Source organism: Oncorhynchus masou, chromosome 24, assembly GCF_036934945.1.
Source record: "Oncorhynchus masou masou isolate Uvic2021 chromosome 24, UVic_Omas_1.1, whole genome shotgun sequence".
Lineage (NCBI taxonomy): Eukaryota > Metazoa > Chordata > Actinopteri > Salmoniformes > Salmonidae > Oncorhynchus > Oncorhynchus masou.
This window is the reverse complement of record NC_088235.1, coordinates 103,363,374-103,374,501: the sequence shown is the minus strand read 5'-3', so window position 1 is coordinate 103,374,501 and position 11,128 is coordinate 103,363,374.

The window sequence follows — 11,128 nt, the reverse complement described above, 5'->3', positions numbered from 1 at the left end:
CATCTCTCTGCTCTCATCCCCCTCTCCTATTCTTCTAAATGTTTGTTCTCTCATCTTCTCTCTACTTCCCACCACACATACCAGGCCAGGGGTGTCTGTCTATTTGAACTGATGAGAACTAACTCTGGTAGCCCTAGACCATAACCCCTCAGCAGACAGTGTGTGAGAAAGCATTGAGGTAGCCAGAACTAGCCAGCCCTTCACTGGGCCAGGGGAGACTGGAATGAGTGGGTGGAGTGATATTAATGGTGATGGCCTCTTAGTGGAGACACTGTTCTGGATATGAACATGGCAAGTTATTCTATCCTCTGTCATCAAACAAGCCAAGAAGTGCAGGATGGATCAGAATGGGTTCTGTCCAGAGTCAATATGGGAGAAGTGGGAGAGGGAGTATTTCCAAAAGGTGAAGTCTTTCCAAAGACATTCCTGGGTTGCGTCCCAAATGACACCTTATGGGCCTGGTCTAAAATAGTGCACCACATAGGGAATAGGGTGCCATTTGGGGGACAGTTCCAGAACTTCCAGCTAGTGAGGGAAAATACAGTTCCGGAACTTCCAGCTAGTGAGGGACAATACGGTTCCGGAACTTCCAGCTAGTGAGGGACAATACGGTTCCGGAACTTCCAGCTAGTGAGGGACAATACGGTTCCGGAACTTCCAGCTAGTGAGGGACAATACGGTTCCGGAACTTCCAGCTAGTGAGGGACAGTACGGTTCCGGAACTTCCAGCTAGTGAGGGACAGTACGGTTCCGGAACTTCCAGCTAGTGAGGGACAGTACGGTTCCGGAACTTCCAGCTAGTGAGGGACAGTACGGTTCCGGAACTTCCAGCTAGTGAGGGACAGTACGGTTCCGGAACTTCCAGCTAGTGAGGGACAGTACGGTTCCGGAACTTCCAGCTAGTGAGGGACAGTACGGTTCCGGAACTTCCAGCTAGTGAGGGACAGTACGGTTCCGGAACTTCCAGCTAGTGAGGGACAGTACGGTTCCGGAACTTCCAGCTAGTGAGGGACAGTACGGTTCCGGAACTTCCAGCTAGTGAGGGACAGTACGGTTCCGGAACTTCCAGCTAGTGAGGGACAATACGGTTCCGGAACTTCCAGCTAGTGAGGGACAATACGGTTCCGGAACTTCCAGCTAGTGAGGGACAATACGGTTCCGGAACTTCCAGCTAGTGAGGGACAATACGGTTCCGGAACTTCCAGCTAGTGAGGGACAATACGGTTCCGGAACTTCCAGCTAGTGAGGGACAATACGGTTCCGGAACTTCCAGCTAGTGAGGGACAATACGGTTCCGGAACTTCCAGCTCTAGGAAGAGAAGAGATTGATGTATAGCATAAGAGAAATGGAGAAACCTGTCCTCTTCCAACCTCATTTACTGGTTATGGATTGACGTCACCTTTTGTCATTATCCCGTCTCCTGAGTCCTGTGTCTAAATTGTCTCAAATTTAGTTAATTGTTGAGAAGCAGCAAAATCAGGTGCACCTAAGAAGAGTGATGTCTCTCTCTGTCTCTCTCTCTCTCTCGACATGGGGAAAAGAAAATTGCTTTGGGGAGCACAAATAGACTTATTCCACCCATACCTGTCATGTATGTCAATGTCATTCATGTTGACGACTCAAATCCACTAAACCCTGGCCTTTATTTGTTGGGCATCTCTGTAGCATAGAAGGGGTTCACCTTAACCCCACCCCCCAAAGGTACAGACTGTGACGGGGATATGTAACGACTCTAAATGGTTCCTCTTTGAGGTCCATCGGGGGATGAATAGTAGGGTGGACAGTTTGGTCCTGGACCTGCATTGTTGAGGCCCAGGCCTGTGATTCCGACACGGTGCGACACATAATGTCTTCCCCTATTTTGGCCGTGCCGGTAATGGTTCCCAGGTTGTATTTAGATTGGCTGTCATTACGTCAGGTAATCACAAGAAGGCTTACATTAAGCCGCTCTGGTCTGGAGCTATTAGATGGCTAAATTACTTTCTTTGTGGTTGGCAGGGCAACTGTGTTTTTATAGCGGTCCGTAGATTACTCTGCAGGAGGAACCGGTCCCTTGGGAAATAGAATAACACCATCAGCTGACAAAGCCATCATTCTAAAATGCCTTAAATAAGTCCTGAAGTGGAGAAAACACAGAGTACAATAAAACAAAGTATAACTCAATATTTTGTGTGGTTTTCTCTGAACCTCTCTCTCTTTATCCATTAAAGCGGCAATCTGCATTTGAAACAATAACAAATGGAAATCCCGCCACTGTTTTGGTAAAAAGCTGAGAGATGAAGCTGGAGAAATGCAACCACTCAAATTCATAGAATTATGGATGCAAGAACTGACATGCCATTATATCAACATTTTGATTTAAGCATCTTTTGAGGCCATACAGACTTTCTTTACAGTTACTTAGTTTATAAACATTTTAGTAAAACACGCTTATAAGCTTTACAAGATGTCCACCATTGTTCCTGTACCAAAGAAACTAAAGGTAACCTAACTAAATGACAATCACCCCGTAGCAATCACTTCTGTCGTCATGAAGTGCTTTGAGAGACGGGATCATTCTTAACGGTCTGGGGGGGGGTTCTTAGCTGACATAAGGAATTGTTTCTAAACATCATACTATGGATCATTTAGCTATAAAAAAATATATATATATAATTTTAAAAAATATAAAAAAAATATTGCAGTTGGCCTTTACTACAATAGCCCTTAAAAACACATTAATAACACATTAATGCACGGGGAAATAAGACAGTAAAGAAATGAATCATAAGAAATAATGTTTTGAAATGTCTGTCCTATATCTAGGAGATATAAGAAAGTGCAGAAAATACAGTATATACAGTACCAGTCAAAAGTTTGGACACAGCTACTCATTCAATGTTTTCTCTTTATTTTTACTGTTCTACATTGTAGAATAATAGTGAGGACATCAAAACTATGAAATAACACATATGGAATCATGTATTAACTAAAAAAAATCAACATTTCTTTTAGATTTTAGATTATTCAAAGTAGCCACCCTTTGCCTTGATGACAGCTTTGCACACTCTTGACATTCTCTTAACCAGCTTCACTTGAAATGCTTGAAGGAGTTCCCACATATACTGAGCACTTGTTGGCTGCTTTTCCTTCACTGTGCGGTCCAACTCATCCCAAACCATCTCAATTGGGTTGAGGTGGGTGATTGTGGAGGCCAGGTCATCTGATGCAACACTCCATCACTCTCCTTCTTGGTCAAATAGCCTTACACAGCCTGGAGGTGTGTTGGGTCATTGTCCTGTTGAAAAACAAATGATAGTCCCACTCAGCGCAAACCAGATGGGATGGCATATCACTGCGGAATGCCGTGGAAGCCATGCTGGTTAAGTGTGCCTTGAATTCTAAATAAATCACAGACAGTGTCAAATCAAAGTTTATTTGTCACGTGCGTCGAATACAACAGGTGTAGTAGACCTTACAGTGAATTGTTTACTTACAGGCTCTAACCAATAGTGCGGAGAAAAAAAAAGTGTGTGTGTGTGTAGGTAAGTAAAGAAATAAAACAACAGTAAAAAGACATTTGAAAATAAAAGTAGCAAGGCTACATACAGACACCAGTTTGAGAGGCGTATTGAGGTAGTATGTACATGTAGATATGGTTGAAGTGACTATGCATATATGATGAACAGAGAGTAGCAGTAGCGTAAAAGAGGGGTTGGCGGGTGGTGGGACACAATGCAGATAGCCCGGTTAGCCAATTGAAGTCGGTGTGTCCAAACTTTTGACTGGTACTGTATATATGTTTTATTAGATTATATGTTGCGTTCTGATGGAGTGTAACAGCTGAACTAAACTGATGAGGCATTTATAAGTTATATTCTTCAAAAATCAATGGATACATATTAACTTATAAGCCCAAAAATGGATGTACTGTAGCACCCTCGACTAACCTGTGCCCCCGCACATTGACTTTGTACCGGTTCCCCCTGTATATAGTCTCGTTATTGTTATTTTACTGCTACTCTTAAATTACTTGTTACTTTAATTTCTTATTGTTATGTGTATTTTTTAAACCACATTGTTGGTTAGGGGCTTGTCAGTAAGCATTTCTCTGTTGTATTCAGGACATGTGACTAATAACATTTGATTTGAACTGCATATTGTCCCCTATAAAGTATTTTTCTCTCAAATAATATTATGATGTCATGTATTATAATAATTTATAATTAGAAAATGAAACTAAAACATAATCTGCAGAAAATAAATTTGACATCTCACTCAAATCTGTTTAGACCATTTTAAACCCATTTGCACTGTACAACTACTGTACTGTGAAACCTGTGGAACATTTCGAGGGCTGATGACATTAACAGGTCTTCCCTAAATAGCCAGTGTGTTTAAAACGTTGTTGATATAGATTTCACATCTCTTCGGCAGATGAGCTGGATAACTAAACGCTGTTAGGATTGTTGAGCTTTTATTCTCATCCTTTCCATACTGGTGTCATGTTGAACTGCGAGGAGATATACTGTCTCTCCATGAATAGGGATTGCAGTACAGAACAGTTTTGTGTTGGTTGAGATAGGCCACAGGGGACCACCATGTTACTGACATTACTGAGACTGGTTTAAAGTCAGGAGAGGAATCCACACAATGATCTGTTAGGATATAAAACTGCTCAGAGGCTCAGCATAATGTATGTTTCTGACCGCACTGCAGATGCTGGATCTTATGCATAGACCTCTATATTTTGTATTCTTTCTCTTCTACTCTCTTCTTCTCTCCTTTCTTATCCTCTCATTCTCCCTCTAGTCCTTGCTCAAGATTCTCTTGGAGAAACCACAGCGTTGTGAGGCTTCTTGTCCTACTGCCACAGAGTGCATTTCTGTGGTCCAGTCCAGAGCAAGAGAGTGATGTTTCTGTGGTCCAGTTTAGAGCGAGGGAGGGAATTTTCTGTGGTCTAGTTCAGAGCGAGAGAAGGATTCTGTGATCCAGTTCAGAGCGAGAGAGGGATGTTTCTGTGGTCCAGTTTAGAGCGAGAGAGGGAGGTTTCTGTGGTCCAGTTTAGAGCGAGAGAGGGATGTTTCTGTGGTCCAGTTTAGAGCGAGGGAGTGATGTTTCTGTGGTCCAGTTTAGAGCGAGGGAGTGATGTTTCTGTGGTCCAGTTTAGAGCGAGGGAGTGATGTTTCTGTGATCCAGTTCAGAGCGAGAGAGGGATGTTTCTGTGGTCCAGTTTAGAGCGAGAGAGGGAGGTTTCTGTGGTCCAGTTTAGAGCGAGAGAGGGATGTTTCTGTGGTCCAGTTCAGAGCGAGAGAGGGATGTTTCTGTGGTCCAGTTCAGAGCGAGGGAGGGATGTTTCTGTGGTCCAGTTTAGAGCGAGAGAGGGATGTTTCTGTGGTCCAGTTCAGAGCGAGAGAGGGATGTTTCTGTGGTCCAGTTCAGAGCGAGGGAGGGATGTTTCTGTGGTCCAGTTCAGAGCGAGGGAGGGATGTTTCTGTGGTCCGGTTTAGAGCGAGGAGGGATGTTTCTGTGGTCCAGTTTAGAGCGAGGGAGTGATGTTTCTGTGGTCCAGTTTAGAGCGAGGGAGGGAGGTTTCTGTGGTCCAGTTCAGAGCGAGAGAGGGAGGTTTCTGTGGTCCAGTTTAGAGCGAGAGAGGGAGGTTTCTGTGGTCCAGTTTAGAGCGAGAGAGGGAGGTTTCTGTGGTCCAGTTTAGAGCGAGAGAGGGAGGTTTCTGTGGTCCAGTTTAGAGCAAGAGAGGGAGGCAGGGAAGGAGAGAGAGAGAGAGAGATAGAGAGAGAAAAGAAAGGGAGCACATATACTGTACAAATATAACACAACATCAAATTAAAATGTTTTCTCAGCTTACTCTCTGGCATAGGTCTCACATAGAACAGAAATAAATAGCCATTTGCTCTGAAGCAACAAGGCAAAACACTCTCCCTTTTCAAACTCCCACACTTTCCCCACCTTAAGAAGCACAGCTGGGAAAATGAACCGTGCCGGGTTTTCCGTTTATTTACTGCGCAGGGCATGACAAATTATAGCAGAGACGCACTTGTTTTACAAAGTAATAACTCTCAAACGTTGTTTATGTGACACAAACCTCAAAAGAAAAACAATCTGGTTAAGGTACCAACACAAATACTATGTGGGTGCAGTTCTCTTGTTCTATGTGTGTATCCTGAACATTTAGATCCACTCTCCTGGACACAGATTAATCCTGGCCCTGCACTAAAATACATGCTGAATGGAAAAGTGCTTTTTAGTCTAGGACTGGGTTAGATCTGTGTCTGGGAAAACAGCTCATACGACTTACATTGAACATTATCTACATTTTCTGGACAGAGAGACGATACTATGTGTTGTTTTCTATCAGTTACTTTACCAGGTTAAATTAGATCAAATCTAAACTATCAACTGTAACCACTTAAGACAAACCAAACAAACACAGGAACATTATCCCCCTCATTGTAACCATCTTCATTCCCCTTCTCTTCCTGCTCATCCCCACATCCTGACCCTAAACCCCCTCCACCCCCTCTTACCCCCATGTCCCTAATGATCTGCAGTGTGGGCTCTAGGGAGAAGGATACTACCGGCTGATCTTCTGACATTTTCACACCATCCGGCATGTTAGCCTGTCACTCAGAAACACAACTGTCATTGGAAGGCTGACAGATTGAGAAAATGCAAGCGAGGGACCACCCAGACACAGTGTACCTCCCCCTTCCTGCCTCACTGGTCCTCCTCCCCTACAGCCCTCTTACATTGGCATGGAGAGAAGAGAAAAGTCTTTGTTATTCCTTTTTCTTTTGTTTCTTTGGTCCCGTGTGGCTCAGTTGGTGGAACATGGTGCTTGCAATGCCAAGGTTGTGGGTTGGAAGCCCATGGTGGACCAGTATGAAAAGAAAAACAATGACACACTCACTAAGTTGCTATGGATAAGAGTGTCTCCTAAATGACTCAAATGTAAATGTCTCTAGAGTAACAGAGGGGTGCTGCATAATGCCTACCCCTCAGTCAAGACGCACTTACTTCATAGTGGGGTGGAGTAGGCCAGGGTACTACATAGTTGAGCCCTAAAGAGAGAGGGAGGGGGAGAGTGAGGTCACATTTATTTTGTCTGTCATTAGTGATGATGTCACCTTATCAGTCCAAAATGAGGGTGGGGGCAGAAACTACAGTAAATCTATTGCCAGTGACAGTAAGGAGCACAAAGTGCTAACACATTTCCAGTCAGACAGACGGTTGGACAAATACAGTGATTGTAGTCATCTGAAGAGAAAGAGAGTAGATGGCAGCCAGGTTTGAGAGAGAATAATTTTCTTTTCATTTCCTTCTGGCGTCTGTTGAAGTTGCTTTGAGACAACATCATCAGAGGTCGTGTCAGCCTGTTAACAGAGACCTCAGTCATTCTGTGTGTGTGTGCCCATGTGTCCATCCATCCACAGAGAACCGGGGGATCCCCTCTTAAAAAGAGACCATAATCCAGACCTCCATCTCCGCTCCCATTAGAATTAGATGAGTTTTGCCGTGCATGGTTGCAATTTTAAGAGTCATATTTGAAAGATTCTCTCAGAGAGAAAAAACGTCCCTTTTCGTAAATTTTTCTGCTTCTTAACCAACCCTGTAGTAATGGCTTACAAATGTTTAATATTCAATGTAATCATGGCGGAGAGAGAGAGCAGAGAGAGACATTCAACTTTTCTATTTTTTCTCCTTGTAGCTTCCCTGGCCCGGGATGTCTAATTCCAAAGAAAACAGCAGAAATCTTTGAGTTTATACAAAACTATCTTGTTACTTTTTTACGATTTTCCTAAACCTTTGCATGTCTTTATTGTGTGTGTTTGCAATCAAACAGCTTTGGTAATATGGCTGGACTGAAGCAGTGCTTGAGTTATTATTACATGTTTCAGTTGTTTCTGTTGCAACTAACATGGATGATGTGCCCTTTCTCTTGAGACGTGTGTCAAATCAAATCACATTTTATTGGTCACATACACATATTTAGCAGATGTTATTGTGGGTGTAGTGAAATGCTTGTGGTTCTAGCTCCAAGAGTATCTAACAACTCACAACAATACACACTAATCTAATAGTAAAATATATAAATATTAGATTGAGCAATGTCGGATTGGAATTGACCAAAATACAATAGAATAGAATATAGTATATACAGCACATATGAGATGAGTAAAGCAGTATGTAAACATGATTTAATCATTATTAAAGTGACTGGTGTTTCATTATTAAAGTAGCCAGTGATTCCAAGTCTATGTATATAGGACAGCAGCCTCTAAGGTGCAGGATTACGCAACCGGGTAGAAGCTGGCTAGTGATGGTTATTTAACAGTCTGATGGCCTTGAGATAGAAGCTGTTTTTCAGTCTCTCGGGTCCCAGCTTTGATGCACCTGTACTGTGTGTGTGTGTGTGTGTGTGTGTGTGTGTGTACGAGTGTTCTCCAGAAGATACACTGACAATCCCTATCTGTCTTACTCTATAACAGGAAGAAAAACACTATCAAATGCAGTTGGAGGAGTTGGATCAGATTATACAGACTGGCAAATGTCCCAGCTAGCCAGCTTGCCAACCAGTCAGTCAGCCAGCCAGCCAGTTAGTCAGCCAGCCATTCAGCCAGTTAGCCAGCCAGTCAGTCAGCTAGTCAGCCATTCAGCCAGTTAGCCAGCTTGCCAGCCATTCAGCCAGTTAGCCAGCTTGCCAGCCATTCAGCCTGCCAGCCATTCAGCCAGTTAGCCAGCTTGCCAGCCAGCCATTCAGCCATTCATCCAGTTAGCCAGCCAGCCATTCAGCCAGCCAGCCATTCAGCCAGTTAGCCAGCTTGCCAGCCAGCCATTCAGCCAGTTAGCCAGCTTGCCGGCCAGCCATTCAGCCAGTTAGCCAGCTTGCCAGCCAGCCATTCAGCCAGTTAGCCAGCTTGCCAGACAGTCAGTCAGCTAGTCAGCCAGCCAGCCGGCCAGTGCTGATGAGAAGATGGGAAATGGGAAGTGAAATGGTGGACTTGTGAGTCATCATAGCCCTGTCACTTCAAACAGCACAGCGCTCATAGCTCCCGCTTCATGTCTCCGCCGCCAGATGGCCTAACGAGCAGGAGCAAGTCAGGATGTGGGACCCGAAGATGCTCAATTGCTACCATTCACTTTTCTCTCCCCCACAGGTACTAGAAAGACAACTTTGACACTGATAAAGTGTGTCTGATGGGTGAAGGGAAGTGTGTATAGGTCAAATTAAACAGGGTGTAAAGTTCAGAGATGGTGATATGCTTTTATAAAAAGTTTGGAATTTATTATAATGTTGCTTTCAGTTAGTTGGAGGCCGAGATTGTGCAGGGGTGTGTTGTTATTGTTTTATAACCATATGTTCCCAGACCAACTGCCCCAACGCCTCTGTCTCTCTCTGTTTCTCTCTGTCTCTCTCTGTCTCTCTCTGTCTCTCTCTGTCTCTCTCTGTCTCTCTCTCTCTCTCTCTGTCTCTCTCTGTCTCTCTCTGTTTCTCTCTCTCTCTCTCTCTCTCTCAATTCAATTCAATTCAATTCAAGGGCTTTATTGGCATGGGAAACATGTGTTAACATTGCCAAAGCAAGTAAGGTAGATAATATATATATATATATATATATATATATATATATATATATATATATATATATATATTTTATCTCTCTATCCCTCCCTATCCCTCTATCCTCCCTTCCTCTCTCTCTCTCTCTATCCCTCCCTATCCCTCTATCCTCCCTTCCTCTCTCTCTCTCTCTCTCTCTGTCTCTTTCTCTCTGTCTCTCTATCCCTCCCTATCCCTCTATCCTCCCTTCCTCTCTCTCTCTATCCCTCCCTATCCCTCTATCCTCCCTTTCCTCTATCCCCCCTTCCTCTCTCTCTCTGTCTCTCTCTCTCTCTCTATCCCTCTCTATCCCTCCCTATCCCTATATCCTCCTTTCCTCTATCCCCCCTTCCTCTCTCTCTCTGTCCCTCCCTATCCCTCTATCCTCCCTTCTCTCTCTCTCTCTCTCTATCCCTCCCTATCCCTCTATCCTCCTTTCCTCTATCCCCCCTCTCTCTCTCTCTGTCTCTCTCTCTCTCTCTATCCCTCTATCCTCCCTTCCTCTCTCTCTCTCTCTCTCTATCCCTCCCTATCCCTCTATCCTCCTTTCCTCTATCCCCCTTCTCTCTCTCTCTTTCTCTCTCTCTCTCTATCCCTCCCTATCCCTCTATCCTCCCTTCCTCTCTCTCTCTCTCTCTCTCTCTCTCTATCCCTCCCTATCCCTCTATCCTCCCTTCCTCTCTCTCTCTCTCTCTCTATCCCTCCCTATCCCTCTATCCTCCCTTCTTCTCTCTCTGTCTCTCTCACTCTCTGTCTCTCTCTCTCTCTGTCTCTCTCTCTCTCTGTGTCTCTATCTCTCTGTCTCTCTCTCTCTCTCTATCCCTCCCTATCCCTCTATCCTCCCTTCCCCTCTCTCTCTCTCTCTCTCTATCCCTCCCTATCCCTCTATCCTCCCTCCCTCCCCCCTCTCTCTCTCTCTCTCTCTCTCTCTCTCTCTCTCTCTCTCTCTCTCTCTATCCCTCCCTATCCCTCTATCCTCCCTTCCCCCCCCTCTCTCTCTCTCTCTCTCTCTCTCTATCCCTCCCTATCCCTCTATCCTCCCTTTCTCTCTCTCTCTCTCCCTCCCTATCCCTCTATCCTCCCTTCCTCTCTCTCTCTCTCTCTCTCTCTCTCTCTCTCTCTCTATCCCTCCCTATCCTCCCTTCCTCTCTCTCTCATCTATCCTCTCTTCCCTTCTTTCCATCTCTTAATTTCTCCCTCTCTCCCTTCATTGCTCTTCAGTTCAATTCAATTACATTCAAACAGCTTTAATGGCATGTGAAACATATGTTTACATTGCCAAAGCAAGTGAAATAGATGATAAATAAAAGTGAAATAAACAATAAAAAAATGAACAGTAAACATTACACTCACTCATGTTTCAAAAGAATAGAGACATTTCAAATATCATATTTTGTCTATGTACAGTGTTATAATCATGTGTAAACAGTTAAAGTACAAAAGGGAAAATAAATAAACATAAATATGGGTTGTATTTACAATGGTGTTTGTTCATCACTGGTTGCCCTTTTGTGTGGCAACAGGTCACAAAT